Source organism: Uloborus diversus, chromosome 3, assembly GCF_026930045.1.
Source record: "Uloborus diversus isolate 005 chromosome 3, Udiv.v.3.1, whole genome shotgun sequence".
In the NCBI taxonomy this organism is placed as follows: Eukaryota; Metazoa; Arthropoda; class Arachnida; order Araneae; family Uloboridae; genus Uloborus; species Uloborus diversus.
The window spans coordinates 75653830-75673960 of record NC_072733.1 but is presented as its reverse complement, the minus strand read 5'-3'; the positions used below and the strand labels follow the sequence as shown (position 1 = coordinate 75673960).

At 34.2% G+C, this 20131-nt stretch overlaps 1 protein-coding gene across 2 annotated transcripts in view; it reads left to right on the top strand.

Annotated features, from left to right (window-relative positions):
* The first annotated feature begins 153 nt into the window (after positions 1–153).
* The window catches only part of LOC129218103 (caspase-1-like), a 118088-nt gene continuing 98110 nt past the window's right edge, over positions 154–20131 (top strand). For both annotated transcript variants that reach the window (XM_054852301.1, XM_054852300.1), the window contains exon 1: positions 154–281. The gene's annotated coding sequence lies outside the window, so the exon portion shown is untranslated. The remainder of the gene's footprint in view (positions 282–20131) is intronic.

Below are 20131 nucleotides of genomic sequence, written 5' to 3'. Positions count from 1 at the left end.
TGCTGAGTCTCCCTTAGCAACGCGCATAGCAACGGCATGATTGGAAACTTCCCCGTGTTTCTGGCAACCCCTGACGTCACACTAAACGTAAACACAGATTCTCGTAGGCTACGGATGTATCATCGGAGCACCAGCAAGTTGGTTCTCTAGCCACAACTATGAATTATGATTTTGTTTTGGTTTCGTTCCACGTGCATTCGTTAAACATATATAAGACTTGTTGATTTAATTAAAAGTTCAATGATTACGTTTTCTTTTGTAAGAAGTACTTAATGCCTTAAGTAAGTAGCTTTTTGTATTAATAGTAAATTGTTTCGTTATTTGAATACACCCTTTTTAGATTTTATGTTAAATGAAACAGTTAATCGTTCAATGAAAAAGTGAAAGTTTTGAAACGGTAAAAATAGTGTATATTCTTTTATTATAGTATTCTTAATATTTATAGTATTACTCAAGATCATCGGAAGCAGCTTGAATTCCTTTCAATGACGTTTCATTAATCCGTAACAGGGGAGGTGAAAAAGTAGGACATAACAGGGGACGTGAGGTCTCAGAGACCGGTTTGTTTAAAAAATTCTTAAAAATCGTGTAATTAAGATACATTCTTTTAATTTCCCTCAGATGTTCTTTGAACTTTTATTAGCACGGGGAAAAATATTTTTGAGCTTTAAATCGAAATATACCTTTTCCGAGGAAATTTTGCTAGTCTTAAGATTTTTCGAAAAAATCGTATGCGGCAGTAAATAACTACTTGTAATAAAAATGAATCTGTTATTTATTAATGATTTCATTTTAGTTGCTGAATATATACAGAACATTTTAGTATTAGAAAATTGATTATATCACGTTACGGGAAATTTTTGACAGCCCTTTAACTATTAGTATTTCGCGTTGTATTTCAAGGAATAATTCAGCCTTCATTGTCCCTAGAACATCATTGCGATTACGTAGCACTTGTGAACATTTTAAACAACTCTCAACCTCATGTAGCATATTTTGCATCTCTTCTGCATAACACGAGTAAGATAAATGTACCTATATCCGCAGCTGTAACATTTAGAGCCTAATGTCTACTGCTGCTGAAAATAGTAACACTGAAGGGGAGGTGCGGTCTCACAGACCGCTTCTAAAGAATACAATGAAATTTAAACCAGATGCACTCGCCTAAAGATATTGATAAGCAAAGGGCGTGTTCAAGGTCACAAAACGAAAAGCTATTGGGAAAAACCATTCAATCGGACTGAAAATGAAATAGGAGTGATCGGATGAACTTTTGAGCAGTCTGTGAGACTGCAACTCCCCTTTTAAGGGTTAAGCGAAGGTTTGAATTAATTTCTGAACCTTTTTACTGCACCTCTTATTGTAGATGAAATCAGGGGCATGCACAGAAATTTTGGGGCCTATCACAAATGACTTTTCCTGGCCGCTCTCCATATTGTTTACCCCTATATTTCGTCAGGGGTGCCCCCCCAACCAATGTGAAGACCCCCCTTAAAAGCAATAGACCCCAAAGTGAAAAATACCCCTCAACCCCCCCTCCCTAAAAATTTCAATGGCGCAGTCTGTGCTATGGCTGCCTCTAGGTGGGCACCCCTAATTTCAAGCCTAGTTTTTAAAATATTGGGCTTGTTTCAGGCTCAGACCTGGGTCAACAGGTGTCCCCCCCCCCCGGCCACACCCCTGGATGAAATTACTTCCTCAGTTTTCCTTCCCCTCTCAATTTTTTCCCAAATAATATGAGGAGGAGGCCTTCCAGATCTCTGTTCCCATGTCAACTGCTACCGACCAACCACTGGACATTCTGACCCAAAAGTTTAGACGGTACCTTCACTGGTGTACTTCCGTGGGTATTTGGCAGCTTTGGGTGCAGAACGTATTGTGTCATAATGTACCCAAGCATTTATGTTGGGCCAATATTGGAAAATACCTGAACATTTATTGCTTTTGTTATACTGATTATTGTTAAACTTCAAGGCCGACTCAAAGCTATGTCGGCCTTGTCCGTAACAAGGGGCTTAGCTCAGAATCCAAGTTGTGTAAGTTTTTAAAGCTTTACGATGGAGGGAGAGAGAATCCAGCAACCTAACTGCCATGGCCCCCTTTAGCTCTTGGCCTCAAGTACTTATTTATCTATACTAATATTATAAAGAGAGAGGGCGGATTTTTGTGTGCTTATATGTTCAAGGTAATCTCCGAAACCATTGCAGCTATTTGAAAAATTCTTTCACTATATGGAACGTGAATTCTTACTGAGTGACATAGGCTATAAATTATCCATATATGTACTTATACTAATTTCTTAAACCAATAGTTTGTCTTCGCTACCAGTATTTGTTTTGTACTGATCTATTATTATATAAGTAAAAACAAGTGATGTTTCACCCACAATTATAAGGAAAACGGAGTTCAAAATTCCCTTTAAACGAACTGCTAAGGAATAGAAGCATTTAGACCGATTGCTAAGAGATCGAAACAAGCAAAAGAAAAAATTAATCCCAACATTTGCGTAAGATCCGTTAAAACCTTTACATCTATTTGACGCTGCAGAGGATAAGGCATGTAGCATACTATTAGCCTTGGACTTGCAAACCATTTAGAGTCGCAGAATGTTTCTGCATCGAAATTTGTTCAAATAGATTATAACTTGGATTTGCCTTCAGCATATTAGTTTTTGATTTCAGTAGCGCAGATAGCAGATATCAGTCCATGTTTCTAAAAATTGTAATTTTGCATGCATTTCGAGCTACTCTTTGAGGTTTTTATCTATAGTAATATTATAAAGAGAGATGGTTTATTTTATATGTTTATGTATGTTCCGGAACCACTGCATCTATTCAAAAATTTCTTCTTTGTATGAAAGCCACAAACTTGCACATTGACATGCATACTAATATTACAAAGAGAGAGAGAGTGTTTTTTGTATGTTTATATGTTGCGGACAAGATTGATACATGATTGCAACCTACTGAATAAGTACGTTTCAAATCACGCAACCAAATTAGTAATCGATCAGCGACTTACCTATGATATCAGAACGCAAATTAATGTTTATCCCCCCCCCCAAAAACGTTGAATAAATTTAACCAAAATCAACAGGCAGTCTAAGTATATGTTTGTGTTTTTTTACTTAGTGGTGTACAATTTTACTTAGTGGTGGAAAAACTGACCATTCCAGATTTAAACTATTTTGAATGTCTCCCTTCAGAAAGACTCCGTACATTTCATAAGAAAAAAAATGGGTCATTTGAAAAGGGTCTTCAAACGGTCTGTCCCATAAAAGGACGGATGTTCAATGAGCCTCTGTTTGAATATAAAAGCCCTGGATAAAACTCAAACAGAATTAAAGATTAAGACAACATTGTGAGAGATATCATCTTTGCATTTAGTACAGTAAAATTAGACCAAAAAATGGCCAAACCCAAACATCCAAAAAAAAAAAGGTGAAACCTGTTGCAAATTACTTCTTACCCTTCCAGCAAGAAGGGGTAAAAAGTCCCAGCAGTTTTCGCGTCGGGTTTTGGGGGGACGAAATAATCCTCTATTTAAATAAAAATAATTTCTATTACTTAAAAAAAAATCTCAAACCTCGCAAAAACCACTCTATAATAGTAAAACAATAAACTCTCACAGAAAAAAAATCTAATTAACAGGGGTGCACAGGCGGGGGGGGGGGGGGAATGGGGAGTGGTCCATAAAGCAGCTTTGCGTCATTTTTAAGGCAGTTTTTTCCAGGGGTATTTCTTTCTTTTTTGAGGACTTTTATTCTGGATGGGTACTCCGTCACTTAAGGGGTGCGCCATCGCTTTGAGGGGGGGGGGGGTAACCCTGAATTTACATTCTAAAATCAACTATTGCACTGAAGTTTACGAAAAACTTTCCCTGACTTAAACTTTTCCGAAGTACAAAATGCCTCACAATGATATGGTAATGTCAGAATGAGAATTCTAAAAGATCTAAGCGAGCTCAGTTTGTGACTGCAGTTATTAAACTGTTTAGAGCGCTGGAAAACAAAATTCCTGTGCAGCATAAAAAAAGTACAAATTGACCAAAGTTTCCCTACTTCTTCTTGATTAACTTACTTCAACTTTTCGACAATCTTTTGCCATCACCGTACGGGTGGGACAAACCGGAATTGCCAATAGTGAGACGGGCAATGCTGCAATTCTGCGCCTCTAAGTCGGTGGGGGTTCTCATTTGCAAACACCAAGCTACCTCTCTTTTACGCACCTGGTTATGTGAATTATGCTAAATATGCGGACATATACTTGCAACACTATCTGAAACCTTTCAGTACATTATGCGATAAAAAAAATTTGATCACATCAAACATCAGCTAAAACATCAGCTATCCAAAGATCTAACGCAGTGACAAATTCAGGTGGTCTAGAACCTGTAGTGATTCAACGATAGAACAAGTCTTGATGAGAGCAATGAGCAATACAACAATAGAATGCTAAATATTTACACCTTTTTAGCTCCCAGTTTGGAAATCACAATCGGTTTCTAAAGCCCCCAGAAGTTTCTTCCCTCTCAAGTTGGTAGTGGTATTGCTCGCTGATGATAAGGTGAGTTGCGATGAGACCTTTAACGTTCGGGTAGTAACATCAAAGGAAATTGAAGGCAAACAATTTTGTAGCATTTCTTTGTAAAGGAGGTAAGCAGTTATGTCTTTAGCTTCTGTTACGAGAGTAGTTACTATCTGTAAAGATGTGTAAGTCCAAACTATCTTTTACACCGAATGGTATGAACAGTAAAGATAGAATAACAAATTGCTAAAAACTTCTGGTACGAGTTATGCGCTGATCCTGCATCAGTATTCGATGAATCCGGTTTCAGAAGGAAAGAAATCCTGTATTGTTAAAGTGCTATTATCTTAAGCAAAAGGTTCATCCAACATCACAGAACGAACAACTATTGTCATATATGAGGCAGTAAGACAAAGGGATGTAAGTGGACATTTTCAAGTTTTGAATAAAACGCGTTTAAATATAAGATTCTAGGTAGGCTTTCATTGATTTTCTTTTCTAAATCATGCTGTATAGAAGCAACTACCAGGTCTACTAGTACCATTTCTTGCCCCAAGATAGAGGAGAGGTTCACCAACCATTTGCACTGGTTATCTCCAAATATTTAATTTTGCCATTTACATCCCTTTGCTTCTCACTGTCTCATATGTAATAGATGGAAGATACCTGCTTAATCATATTTTTGGTAATGATATGTAAGCTTCAAGGAAATGTGCCAGCAATGCAGTGTATAGGTCTCTTGTAAGTATGGGAAAGCTAGTGTCATTTTGATGGGTGCAAAGAAAGCACCACAGAAATATAATCTGCGTCCTATTACAACAGCCAAGCCTCCTGCTCTAGAAGACTTTCTGCGTCTCAAATATTGTGCTTGCTCTGAGGGGTTCATTGGATATAGTGAATGTTAGAAAAGTCTGAAAGTGGACTGAAGTGCTCAATTATATGCACAAACTGTGTTAGACATAGCTGCAACAATAACGATTTTGCTGAGGATCTAGATTCCAAAAACCATCTTGGTAACGAAGACTTTTTGTTACAAGCTTAGGAAAAATCATTTGAAAGCAAAAAACAGCTCAGCGTAATTTTTCTGGCCATTTAATCAAATGTGCACCATCAGAGGAGGTGGGGGGGGGGGGGATGGATAATATTTAGTATATAATTTCATTTTGGGAGGTGAGCTACTGTTCTTATGGGGTGGACAGAACTGATTTAATGCGTTTTAGATTTGCATGAAATACTTCTACTTGAAATAAAAGAGGGGGGGGGGTGAGTATTTATTTTATTCGGCGGGGGGGGGGGGGGTGCTGTATCTTTGAGAGGAGGTGCACCATCGCTCTTGGAAGATGGACACACTTGATTTCTAACTTAAACTTAGCATAAAATAATGTTTCCGTATGAAATGTATGGAGGGGGGTTCGGGGGTGCTGCTTCGTTTTACGGGGATAGGGGGACTCTGTAGCATTGGTGGGTTATGTCATCCCTTTTGGGGGGTCAAACACCTTTAATTTCATGCATTTAAATTTAGTATAACATAATAATCTCACTTTAAATTTACTCTAAAAATTCTGGAAAAATACCCAAAACAGCAATTTTTAGATGCCCCCCATTCCAAAACCCGACGCACAATGGGGTGGGACTTTTTACCTGTTCTTATTGGGAGGGTAATAAACAATTTGCACCAGGTTTAGCTTTTTTTTTTTGGATGTTTGGGTCGACCCCTATTTTTACTGTACTAATTTGCCAGTGGCTGTTATCAAACTATTCTTGTGGTCCCCTTGATGAACGCGTGCAGATATACTTCAAGCCTGCTTAAAGTCTTTTAGGAACTCTGTACGATCTCTGTATCTTAAGAACACTTTTAAGAGCCCATATTCATTCTATTAAAATTAAAGGTGGTATTAAAATAATTTCGTTGCAAAACTTTAATTTGTCTTATGTATGAATTGGAACTGGACCCCGAGTAAAATCAATATGGACCAGGCTTGGAGTAATTGCCGATTACATAATCGTAATCTGAGTTTACGTTTCTGTGTAATCATAATCGTAATCTGTCGATGATATACTATCGTAATCAAAATCATAATCGGGATTTTCATGTGTAATTGTAACTGTAATCTAAGTAAAATAATCCGTAATTTTAACCTTGTAATCGTGTAATCTTGACTTAAACGTAATCTTGACTTGAAAGTAACGTTTTAAAAGCAAAGTCTAAAAGTAAACAAGAAAACGACTTCTTTCTTTAAACGACTATTCAGTGCTCATCCCCACTCTTCCCTGTTTGCAAACGAGGGTCATAAATCGAGCCCTATCTTAAGTGTTTAGTACAATTAGTCTCCAGTGGGCAGACACTGCCCCGTGGGCACCTTTCCGTTTCAGGGTTTCTTGGGCAGGGTGGTTGGAACGTCTTCCCATATCCTAACAATTGGTCATTCATCAGTTTCCCTTTCATCTGTCAATGTTAGGCAATCAAGCAAAGCACATTGCCGCCTCAAAATCATATTTTCGGAGAAAAAGTACAATGATATCAAAAGTACAACTAAGTTTCGGGCAACAAAAAGCTCTTGGTTTTTTTATACTTTTATGAGAAAGTAGTGAATGACTAAAAAAAGATTTTGTCAAAAAAAAAAAAAAAAAGAATTTGCATTTGTGTTCCAGTGATTCTTTAAACACTCTTGCCTTTATACGCATTACATTTATTTTTTGCTGCATGACATCTAATCTAAACCCTGGTGAATAAGATTTTTTTGTATGTTTTCAAAATAATTTGTCGCATAGTTTCATCTTAAATGTATGTATACCTCAAAACTCAAATTTTGAATTGGTAGCCAATGGCTACCAGATCCTCACAAAATGGTAGCCAAATCTCAAAAAATGATAGCCAAACTTTATTTTAATTTAAATTATTTAATTTATTTTATTCCGTTTATTTATTTAGTATGAGTGTATATGTCATTGGCGTAGCAAAGAACATTTCTTATAAAATAATAATTAAAAATAAATAAGTAAATAAAAAATATTTAAAAAAAAATAAAATAAAAAGCGAGCTAAAAAAAAAAAAGAGGGTTGAGGAAAAGTTTTGGAGGAAGGGGGGAATTGAACTTGGGGAGAACGGGCACCCCTGCCCAGATCTTATTTAACACATCTTTTACAAACTATAATCTGCATTAATTTATCTTTAAGCAAAACACATCACGATAAAAAAATAAATAAATAAAATTATTATTATTATTATTAATTTTTTTCAGCTTTCAAAACTTCTAGAAACATCGCAGCTTTCAACCAAAACACGAGTTAGTTCCTTGATAAAGAAAACAACAAAATATCAAAAACTTGAACGGAATGTAAAACCTAAACCATTTGCGATTCTACAAAAATATTTTTTTTTTGTTTTTACAAATGCATGCAGAATTTTATAAAAATGGAAGCCTGGGTGTCAAAAAAATGAATAAATGAAAGAAAGGTAAACAATATAAAACAAAACGAAAAAAACAAAACAAAAAATGAAATAAAAGATCCAGCAGAAGAAAAAAAGGGTTTCAGCCGTATTCTTTCCACCTTCTCTAGACGCAAGGGTGCCATTTTTTTATTATTATTTATCTGTTTAATAAGTACGATTGTACTTCTCCTTATTTATTTTTGAACACACATTTTCCTCTTCTAACTGGTGAAAATGGACAATCTACAACGGCGTGCCTTTTTGAAAATTTACCGCGAAACTTAAAAATGACAACTTTTTTAAGGAGAAATAAAGTAAATAAACGGATATATCCTCTCCTCCAGTAGGTTTTATATTTTAAAAAGAAAAAAAAGGAAAAACAAACAATATGATTAAAACAAAAAATCAAAAATCTTCCAAAAAAAAATTTTTTTTTAGCGATATCGTTTTTACCTTGTCTCGGTGCATTTTGACTCAAAGGTGCCATTTTTGTTTATTCATATGTAAACCAAATGTACAAGATTAATTCTTTTCAATTCTTTTTATTTCGGAAAGGACATTTTCGTCTTAACTGGTAAAAATGAACAATAACAACGCGACGCCATTTTGAAAACACGTAGTTTAAAAATACTTCAAAACAAAGAAATAGCCATTTGTTAAGGAGAAATAAAGTTGAAAAATGAATTTATGATCAAAAAAGCATAATTTACTAAATTGGTGTATGAAATTTGTCTATTTTTACGATCGCGTGTAAAAAAAGCCGAGTTTTCGAAATAGAAGTTTTGTAATGAATTTGTCGTCGTGATTGCGATTTTTGTTTTCTATTCAGAACAAGAACACATAGCACAATTAGCCACAATTGGACAATACTCCCCCCCCCCTTCCCTCCTTCATCCCCGGTGATACGATAGCCGAACTTTTAGTGGACAAAAGAATTTGGGAAATTTCATATGTCAAGACTATAGGTCAGGGAAGATTGCATTGGCGAATGGTAGCCACATTGGCGACTGAAGTGAAAATAATGGTCGCCAAAATTTGAAAATTGGTCGCATTTGGCGACTGGCGACCGCGAGTTTTGAGCTTTAAATGTATGGTTATATGCAAGGGCGGACTGGCTACCTTTGGCCCAGTCGGCAAAATCATATTTTGGCCCACCATTGTAAAGTAAAAGAAAAACAAAAACAAATGAATGCTGCTTTTATGTAAGCAAAACTACATTAACCCTATTCCCACCATACTTCAAAGCGAAAAATTTATGACAGGTTATAGACACATGTAACGATAAGAACTCAATTTGAAAAAAAAAAGGAAAGAAAAAGCAATACTTTTCACTCAAAATGCTTTAAGTTTTTAATCTGTATTTAAATTACACGAATATATGGCACAATAACTCCATTCCAGGGAAAAAACGAATATTTTGTCAAGAGCATAAAAACTCATATATTTCATTAAAATAATAATTTAGAAGCGTAATGAACAAAATTTTGGTGCTTAAGTAATCGCAAACGTATGTGTAATTTATTAAGAAAAAAAATTTGTTCATTACATTTTAAAATTATTATTCCTTTTTGATAAAATAGATAATGGGTCATTTTTTCTAAACTGCTTAATTCTTGTCCTTGCTCCAAAAATAACAAACTAACTAGTATAGAAATAAAACTGACGCTAGAATGCTTTAACAACATGTTTTTATGTTTGTAAAATAAGTTAAAACAAACACTCTATTATTATTATACATATAAATAATTTTTTTACATGATAAATGTCATTCCCCTGTGTGTCCCTACCTCTACCTTAAAGCAAAATCAGCTCTAAAGATTCAGGAAGCCATGCATATTTGTACAGAAATTGTTGTTTAACCTCTTAACAAGTGTTATGCAATGTTGTAAAATAGAAAAATAAAAAATTTTCAAGGTTTGAACTATTTAAAAAAAAATAGTAAAAAAATGTCCTTTGATTTTTTGTCATTCCCCTGTCGAGGAATGGAATGAATGTTTCTCACACCTAGTATTAGTTAGTTGTATTAACTCATAATTTAATCTTTGAATTCTGGTCTCATCATAGAAATAATCTTAATTAGTTCTTTTTGAATAAATACACGGTGTCGAGTATATTCGGGTGATCTCAAGTTAAATCTTGATAAGTATTTTTAATGACTGTCATTACCTTGTCTTTGATAATTCATTTAATTTTGTAATAATCGATCAATGAATGATTGACTCTTGTTTGTATAGAGTTCCCCCCCCTTACTTTAAGTGACATTGATATTTGTTGTTTGCAGTTATGACAATATATAAGTTAACTTTAATTTTTGTTATTCCCCTGTCGTCCTTCCCCTGTAAAATGTAAGGGAAACAAATAACCACAATAACTACTTTTTGGACACCACAACATTTTATCTTTTTCAATTTCATAAAAGTAGTGTTTCCTTTTCCCACATAAATTATAATATCATCAGTAAAACGAATTATTTCCTCTAAGTGTCATTCCCCTGGCACAGTGAATGCCATTCCTTGCCCTGTCCAAATTGCGCTGTTTAGGGAAAATGACCCTAATAAGCTTTCACGTGCGGGACAAAGTTACGGTTTTTTCGTGGAATGGCTCAAAAAGGTTCAGCTGAAAAATTTGGGCATTGAAATAAAGAAATTAATTTCCCTCAAGCGTTGAGCAAACGAGACTGCTGACTGGAAGCTATACTGTCAATCAACTTTATCATAGTCGTAATTAAATGATCGCTCAACATGAATCAGCATGTAGTCCTCTAGAAGAGCTTGTCCAATGTTTGGACGTAAGCGATTTTCCCTACTTTTGCACAATCCAATAAAGTACACAGTACATTTTGCGTTAAGTTTCCTACTAGGAATTTAACTTCAGGAAAGCGAGCAGGATCTAGCCAAGCAATGTCTAAAAAAAGTGGTTCATTTGCAACAAATCGTGCGTTGAGTAGTGCAATTGTGGTATCCAAAATACCGTAGTAGACATTCACCTCAAACTGTTTGGATGATGAATTAAGCATCATCCCGAGATAATTCATCAGGATTTCGTTTTATTATTGGAATTCCCTTTTCGGGAAGAAAACCCTCAATATTGACGAAGCAACAGTCTTCAGTTAATTTATTCTGCCGATAAGAAGCAAATTCACTCTCCTTTTTAAGAATGGAATCGAAATCCCCAAGTTTTCCCTCAAGTTTTAAAATTACGGTGTAAATTTTTTTTTTTGGTGGCTGTCAAGTAGAGGTAGTAATTTGTTTCAAAACTGGTTGACAATTTGTTGATTTTGGTTGAGAGAAGAACAGTGACTAACATGACTTTTGAAACACCAAAACAAAGTAATGTTGCAAATTTTTGAAATTTTCATCGAATCTTCGCATAAATATTTAGTTTCATGAAGTGAATGTTTTGGTGGAAAATTAGTCAAATTAAGTACGCTGCTTTATTTTTAGTTCCGGGAAAGTTGTGCAAAACCGTAGCTTAAAGCTTCGAAGCGAAATTATAAAGAGTTATAGATATTACTAGGATAAAAACTAGCAAACTTACTTCCTAATACTTTTAAGAGGCAATATTCTGAGTTTGGAATACTTAATGTATGCGGTTATTTCACTATTGAATTTTTGTGAATCTTTGCAAAATGACGATTTTGTAATATGGGTAGGGCAAAACCATCATCTTGCCATTTGTAACCTATTGGACTAGATTGCCGTGGGCAGGTAAAGAGCAGTAGCAGTAAAAATTTTGATTTTTTTTTCATCTATTGTTTGTTATCTTTATTGTGCAAGCTTGCGTATTTGATTTCCACTGTAAAAAAGTGCGAAAAAACGTTCAATTCCAACATTTCCCGATTATTAGTAGTAAATCCAAAACGCGTTTCTTCATCTCACTTGAAAACTAATTTCTACAGATACTGCCGTTTACCTGCCCGCGGCAATATAAAACCCTTGCTCTCCCAAAAAATGTGTGAAGTATGCAATTTAATAAATTTATTTAAATTCTTAGTTTTCTTTTGGGGGTGCTGGCTTCATGATTATTTGTTTTCATTTGGAAAACATTAATTATCTCTTTACTCCCAGGTTTGACTATATAGCATTTCAACACTTCTTCAGCTGTGGTCACTAATTGGGGGTTTCAGTTTATTTCCCGTTTTTTGTATATATCAAGTTGGCTGTTTGACCAAAATCGTTTGTTCGATATTCAAAGGAGTCTCATGTACAGGGGTGTGTATAGAAATTTTGGGGCCCGTCACAAATGACTTTTACCGGGTCCCTTCATATTGCTTACTCCTACATATATTTCACCCCTCTTTTGAAAAATCTTGCCCACCCTTCAGGCTCGGAACTGAGCCAACAGGTGTCCTCTGCATGCCCCAGCTCATTTATAAACACCCAAAAACATGGCCCGCGCATTTATAGAAGGGTCAGGACCGCTTTGTCTGATGATGCAGACCCCTTCAGTTTTTGTTAATAGACGTACAAATATAAGTTTTTAACGCTCCTTTTTCATCCCGGCCCCTTTTTCAGGCCGCGGTCGACCCTAATTTCTGTGGCCCCTCCCGTTTCCACAATGTTAGAGTCATGGCTCCCAGGACTCTAAAAACTGGAGAGAAAGTTGATAAGAGAGGAAAGCATTCGCACGTGTGGACTTCGGCTATTTACTTTGGCCTCTGGCTTAGGAGGGGAAAAAATCAACCTGTTTCTAAACACTTTTTTCACATATACAGTAAACAAATTACATTTTTTTTTTAATTGTAACATTTTAAAAAATGTTAGGTGAGAGCTTAAATGTATTATGTTCAATAAAAAAATTGCTTGAAGTGGCTCACTCAGCGGTTGGCCCAGTCGGGAATCCCCGACTAGTCGACCTGGCCAGTCCGCCCCTGGTTATATGTTTACTACTGATATTATCTCTAATTAATGTGTATGTATAAAAGTAAAAGGTTTGCATTGATAGATTTTATAAAATTTGTTTACATTTTATTGTATCAAGGAATTAACACAAATTTTGAAATTTAATTATCTTTTTATGCCACATTTTTGAAAGTGAGAAAAATTGCACTTCACTGCTGCATTAAAACAGTGATGCATAAATATTATTATAAAATACTAATTTTTATGCAAAAAAAAAAAAAAAGCTGTATGACTAAAAAGTGGAAATCATAGCAAAACATGTTATGCCCAATCTTATTTTTTTATGATTGTTAAGTTAAAACCTTTTAGCACTTGTAAAAGTGCAATTTCATTAGTAAGTAATTGATTCAAGAATGAAATCAAAGCATATACAAATAGCTTATCAAATGATCATAAAATTGATCCTGTAGAGTTGTAGGGGTCTAACACTCATATGTATCCTTTTGCTGAAAATAATATTACCCAAGTATTTTTTAACCTTTTGCGTCATCTGCTCCAGTTCAACGATTGTCTAGCATTGCTGGAATTTTTTTCACTTCTCAAAGAATGAGGGGAAAAAAAAAAGAAAAAAATCAATTTGAATTTTGACATCTTGATTTCAGATTATGTTTTTCGCAATCACGAGTGTATGTATGTAGGCGTGTGTATGTGTGTGTAGGCATGTGTGTTTAGGCATGTGTGTTTGTGTCTGTGTGTTGGCATAAGTGTGTGGACTCATAGATAAGGATGATGTTAAAAATTTAATTTTTGTATGCATATCAAATGATTAGTTTTCAAATTATTTAATTAAACTTACCCTGTGTACCCAAATTCCCCCCCCCCTCCCCAACTTAAAACTATTTCAGTTCTTAATAACCTATCACTCCAAAGCAAAGATTCCAGCCTTTGCAAAAATGAAAAAGGAAAAACAAATTCAGGTGTAAATTTGATACAGCTCCATTTGTATGTATTCAACTTTCTGTCAGATAGCCAGACTTTACAGCTATCATATAAAAGAAATGCATCGAATCAATTTGATTCTTTATATTAACATTATTTGGTGCAAAGACCCTACACAGTTATAAAAATTCCATGTACATTTTTGTCTTTGTAATAAAGTTTTATTTTAAATTGAAGGTTGTACTTTTTATACACTTACTTTCATAGTTTTTAAACGCTCTTTAGGTATGTAGTTGATTGGTATATTAGATACAGCGACTGAGGTAGCCATATTGGTAAGGCGCTAGACTCCTGACTGAAGGGTAACTGGTTTGAAATTAACTAAACAAAGACCCGCCAGGTACTCGAATTTGACTAGCGCAAGTTAAAATTTGTCGTGGCTACTTAGTCCTCCAAATCTCCATTGCAAACCAATAAATACATCTGGGGTTGCTTGGCTCTTGGTCTAAAAACAGTGCTGCCTTTAAGGTCACATCAGGGCAATCCCATGAAAAGTGAAACCAGTAGGTCAAAATTTCATATTGCAGTTATTTTGCTATATTATACATCATTGTAAAGCTTGCAATGTGTATTTTCAGAATATTGCATTGTTTTTTTAATAAAAATTAAATAATAATTTTTTTCCCTAGTTGGAAGTATGATAGTCGGGTCTTCAAAACAATCAGAAAAAAATACCCCATTTTCAAACGCTTATTTCTAATAGCAAAATAAAAATAAACAAAATTAATTGCAGTACAGCTTAAATTATTAACATAATACTATAATAACATGCATTTATTTTTATTTTTTTACAAAATGAAATTAGGCAATTAAAATTTTTAAAAAATGAAGTTCAATGTTACTTCCGTAACAAAAATTTAGCAAAAGTTGTTGTTGCTTCCTAAAAAATCAAAATTAAAAGAAATCCTTTTTTGTCCTTTTAGCAATTCATCAGAGTAATTGTTTACCATAGTTTATAACATTAGAATTTCTTTAGTTTTTAAAAAAATGGCGTTACAGACGTAACATTTTTTGTTACGGACGTAACAAAAAGCAGTACGTTACGTCCGTAACACATGTATATTTTCAATTAAAAAGAAAAAAAATACAGGATAGGCAATGAAAATATAGGGTATGACATGTAATATGATATAACAAAACTTCTGATACTGTGATTTTCAAAATTTTATAAATATTAGTGGATATTTAATTTCATTTTTTAAAATTATTGAAATACACATCATCGCCTCAGAGCAACATTAAGACATCTAATCCTAGGAATATGACAAGATATCCTACTGTTGCTCTGAGGTGTTCCTCTCAATGTAAGATTTTTTTTTGTCCTCCAAATCCTAATTCAATTGGTGTTAATAATTCTAGATTAGCAATTAATGCTTAATAACATGCATTAAAATATTCTAGAGGGTTCCTTAATTTCTTAAACTTTGCTTCATCAATGCACTATGACACAAAAAAAAATAGTGTTCTCCCAGTAGATTTTTGTGAAAATTCCTTGATCATTTAACACGATGAAATCCAAAGCATTTTGTGCGTAATTTTTATCAATAAAGTTTTTTTTTTAAATTTATATTACAAATATTAATTATAGTTTTTCTCTTCAAACTTCTATCATTCTGAAAGCATAGCCAAATTGATATTACTTCTTATTTAAAAACTAACTTAGAGATAAGAATTTGTCCTGTTTAATAGTTTAAACCTAAGTTACTGAGTTACTTTTTATTGTTATTTACTCTCCACAAAAAAATAATATTTAGATTACTGTTTCATTAATGCGTTGAATATTTTCTAGTTTTAAAACTTAAATTAAAAAGCATAATTAGATTAGAGTTAAAAATACTAAATATTAAACTAGCTACATCTGATCCTCAGATAAGGCAAATTTAGTTTTGAAGCAAGATTTAGATTACTTAGGCAAATGTTGGCCAAAATGTATTTTTCCGATGTCAGTTTCGACAGTTTTTTTTCCACCTTTGGCAAAAACGTGCCAATTCTATTAAAAAGCGATCGAAATCAAAGGCAACCGTTAAACTTTAAAAGAAATTTGGCAGTTAATATATTTGTTGAGAGATAGAGAAAATCATCGAAAATTCTTAAACTGTAAAAGTTCTTCCTTGTAGAAGACCCCCCCCCCCCCGCTCTCCCTCCATGTTCATGTTAAAAATTTGAAAAATTTATTTGTAACTGAATAATTCCACTTTTGTTTTGCTTAATTTCCCCTTGGATAATTTCACTTTTTATGACGCACCAATTTATATTTTATATTTATTTACATGGTGGTATATGGACGGGGGCTGCTCCCTACCTCCCCAAATCTTTAAAAACTATTAAAGTGTAACTTAAATGGTCAAAATAATGTATTAATCTAGACCAATGCACTCTCTTAACAAAAATTATTAGTATACATAAGCTTTTACTTGCTTTGTGCAATTAGTATATCAGACATGTTACGTCCGTAACACTTTTTTGTTACGTCCGTAACAAATATATAAATTTCTATCATAAATTTTACAAACAGTATCCATGAAAACTTTATGGTTTTAGAAAGCTTAAAATCTCTAGAACAAGTATTTCAAAGAAAATTTTAGAAATCTATGAATAATTCACAGGAATATTGGCAATTGTATGACAATGTATACATTTTGCTGTTTTCTGAGTTACGTCCGTAACAGGCAGTTTTTAATTTTTGTTACTTTTTCTAATAAAGCAATCTGCACCCAAATTTTTGATAGCATTAATAACACCCAACTATACAGCAGAAAAAAAAATTGTAGCTTTTTATAAAACCAAATTGAAATTATGAGTGTTTAAAGTCTGTGATTGTTACGTCCGTAACGGTGGAATTGCCCATCAGTAAAACCACTCCTGTGCTAGTCACGGTAGATCTTGGACTGCGAAGTGAAGTGGGGACTCATAAAGCTTTCTTCTATATATTTTATATGAATAATCAATACTTATATGTTATCAGATTTAACAAAATTTGGTGTCATAGCGATATTTCAAATTGATGTCATATTTTATTAACCAGGTTGAAGGAATTCATTGTCTTCATGGAATTTCAAATTAACTTATCGCAGCTAAGTTGACCCGATAAGGCGTATTGATGGCAGTTCTAATAACGCATAGCGCTCACTGGAGCAATTGACGCCAAAGTCAAATATGAGTCTACAATTGTTTCAAATGATTTTCCTTTTTGTACCAGTTTTCGTTTCAATTCTTGCATTATATTTTGAAATATAGGCAGTCATGCTTGAAGAATCATTCTGTTATGCACCCCTTTGAAATGGTTGGAACCTAAATTTAAGTAGTACCTCTCCCGTTGGGCTACATACCAGACAGTGTGAAGCGAAGGGATGTAAGTTGACATTTTTAAGTTTTTAGTGAAACACATTTGATGTTGCGGTACTAGGTAGGCTTTCATTGAACTTTTTTTTCTAAATCGTGCTGTATAGCAGCACCTGCCAGAGCTACTAGTACAATCTCTTGCTCCAAAACAGAGAATAGGTTCTCCTACTATTTTTACTGGTTATCTTTACTTTTTCAATTTTGTCACTTACATCCCTTTGCTTCTCACTGCCTCATATGTATGCCAATTTTTATGCAAATCCTTGTCTTGGTTTTGAACTACTACAGCACTCAGGCTAAGCACCGATATTGTTCTATTGGGACACCCTCTAAAAAGATAGGTGTCAAAAACTAATATTTATCACCTGTCTCATATATATGCCAATTTTTATGCAAATCCTTGTATTGGTTTTGAACTACTACAGCAGTCAGGCTAAACACCGAGATTGTTTGATTGGGACCAGTGGTGCTCCCATAGGGTATACGCCGTATACTGTCAAACATTTTTTAGACACATAGCATATACCCTCAAGCTTCAAAAAATTTCATATTATGACCTATTATGTATATGATTGCATACTGGTATTGTCTGTAAAGGATTACTGGGAGTATACCCTCAGAAAAATTGATGGGAACATCACTGATTCTCTAAAAGATACCACCCTCTAAAAAGATAGGTGTCAAAGACTAATTATCACCTGTTCACATGGATCACATGTGTTCCAAATTCTTTCCAATTCCATGCATGACATTTTGAGTTAAAGTATCCATAAAAAATCGGTTGAATGCATACAGACAGATAGACAAAAGAACAAATAGTTTTCAAGAATGGTCAAAATAAGTTCGTCACACCTTAAAACATGGTAAGCTGTTAAAATGCAAATATCTTCTCTAAACCAATTGTTTCTTCTATGTAGAAGTAACTATGATAGGAATGATTATCATTTCCATTAGACTTCCAGATTGTTGACATTTAGTCTTCTAGTCATCAACAATAATGGGGTTCTTTGAAATAAAAGTGAATCTAGCCTTAGCCCTGGCTTAGGGCGATAACTTACTACAAAATACCATGCCTTGCCACCAATCTTTGAGTTGAACCGCACCATTGCTGCAGTCGCTCATCTGGTGTGCTAATTCTTCATTAGCTACCAGTTTGCTTGGCTCTCTCGGCTCCCTTAAGGGTTTTTGCCACCAGCTTATGTGATTCCTATTCCGGGCTGATGAGTGCTAAAAAGCACGAAACTGCAGTCCTCGGATGGAATAACTGAGCTGGTGGTGTATTTTAAGTATTTTTGCCTTAGCCCTGTCTTAAGGTGGTAACTTACTACAAAAAACTATTATAGGCTATTTGTTGACATTAGGGTAATGAAAGGAATGAGACTTCTTTAAATTGCCCTTCCGATTGATTTAAAGAAATAAAGGAGCGAAATTCTTCACCCCTCTACTCAATTTTTTCAAAATTGAAGTTCTATAGAAGTAGTTTCAGACTAACTTCGATAGTGTTATGGGCAGGGCGGTTCTGGGGTTCTCCACAAAAACTCGTTTGAAATTGAAGTCCTAAAAAACGAAGTTTTAAAGAGATATTCAGTGATACTAGGAGGAGGGATTTAAATACTCTCCACTTTTCAAAATTGTAGGTTTTTTCATTTTCAGATTTCGTGCAGGAGCAGTCGGAGCCTCGTCTGAAATTTTTTCGTAATTGAAGTCTTAAAAACATGATTGTGGACCATATTTGGAAACGTTAGCATGATTGCCCAATGAATAGTCAGCAACTTTTGAATTTTTTTATTTTAAAACTTCTTTTCAAAAGCAATTCATATTTTCCCCCAACATCAGGTAAATTTTGGAAAGGAAAAGAGAATTCTCCCCCGAAAGGTAAAACTCAGTTTCAGGTTATCTTTGGAGACAGAAGTTAGGATGGGTTAGAAATCTTCCTCTGAAATTTTTCAAAATTGAAATCCTCTAAACTACTACCTATTGTAACTGACTAGGTTTGGTTTTAAAGATTAATTTCGTGCTAGTTAAATTATTGTGTAGCTCAGGATTCAGTGGGTTTTCAGTAGGTTAGGTACTGGCTTATAGGAGGCACTAGACTTCAAAAGGTGATTAAAAATTAAGAGATCGTATATAGTTAGTTAGGTATTAAAACAATTTGTGGTATAGTATTTAAATTCAGTGTTTACTTTATAATTTGGTGTTTAGTTTAGTTGATTTTTCTACTGAAATTGTAAAATAAATTTGATTTATAGGTTTGGGTAGGAAATCATATGTAAATGTGACCAATTATTATTATTATTTTTTTTTGCTTTAGTTCCTGGGTGTTTTTTAGGGCGGTTGTTTTCTTTTTTTAATTAAAAAATAATTTTTCTTTACATTAGTGAAAGAGTATTGGTTCGAGGACCTTTCTCCAGAAATGTTATGAAATTGATGGTCGAAAAGTGCCTAAACAAATGCGTTTTTAGAACATCAATTTCCATTATTACTCCAATGGAACAACTAAAACTTATTTTAAATTTCTTGCAAGAGACAAGAGTTAAGGAGAGAAAGATTTGAAAACCCTTCTTTTTCAGACTGAGTACGGGAAAAAAGGGGAGGGGGCGTGAAAGAAAGGGACGGGAACTTAATTTGCTAAGCAACAACCTGCATCTGTCAATTTTTTTTAATTTAAAGATTTCTTTTTGAAATAATCAAATTCCCCCCCCCCCAAAAAAAAAAAAAAATCAAGAGCGCCCATATAGGGGGGCAAGGGGAGGCTCAAGCCCCCCTTAGAAATGAGAACTTTATTGCTTTTAGTACTTTTTTTCTTTGCAAAATGTAAAAACATTTCTTCTCTAGCCATTAATGAATAAGTTATTAAAAATGTCAAATTTTATAACTCTAATCTGTCCTGAAATCTGCTTCCATGGGGAAAATATCCTGTTAAACCATGGTTAAAATATCTGAGCCCCCCCCCCCCCTACAATTTTGCTTATGGGTGCCCATGCTAACAT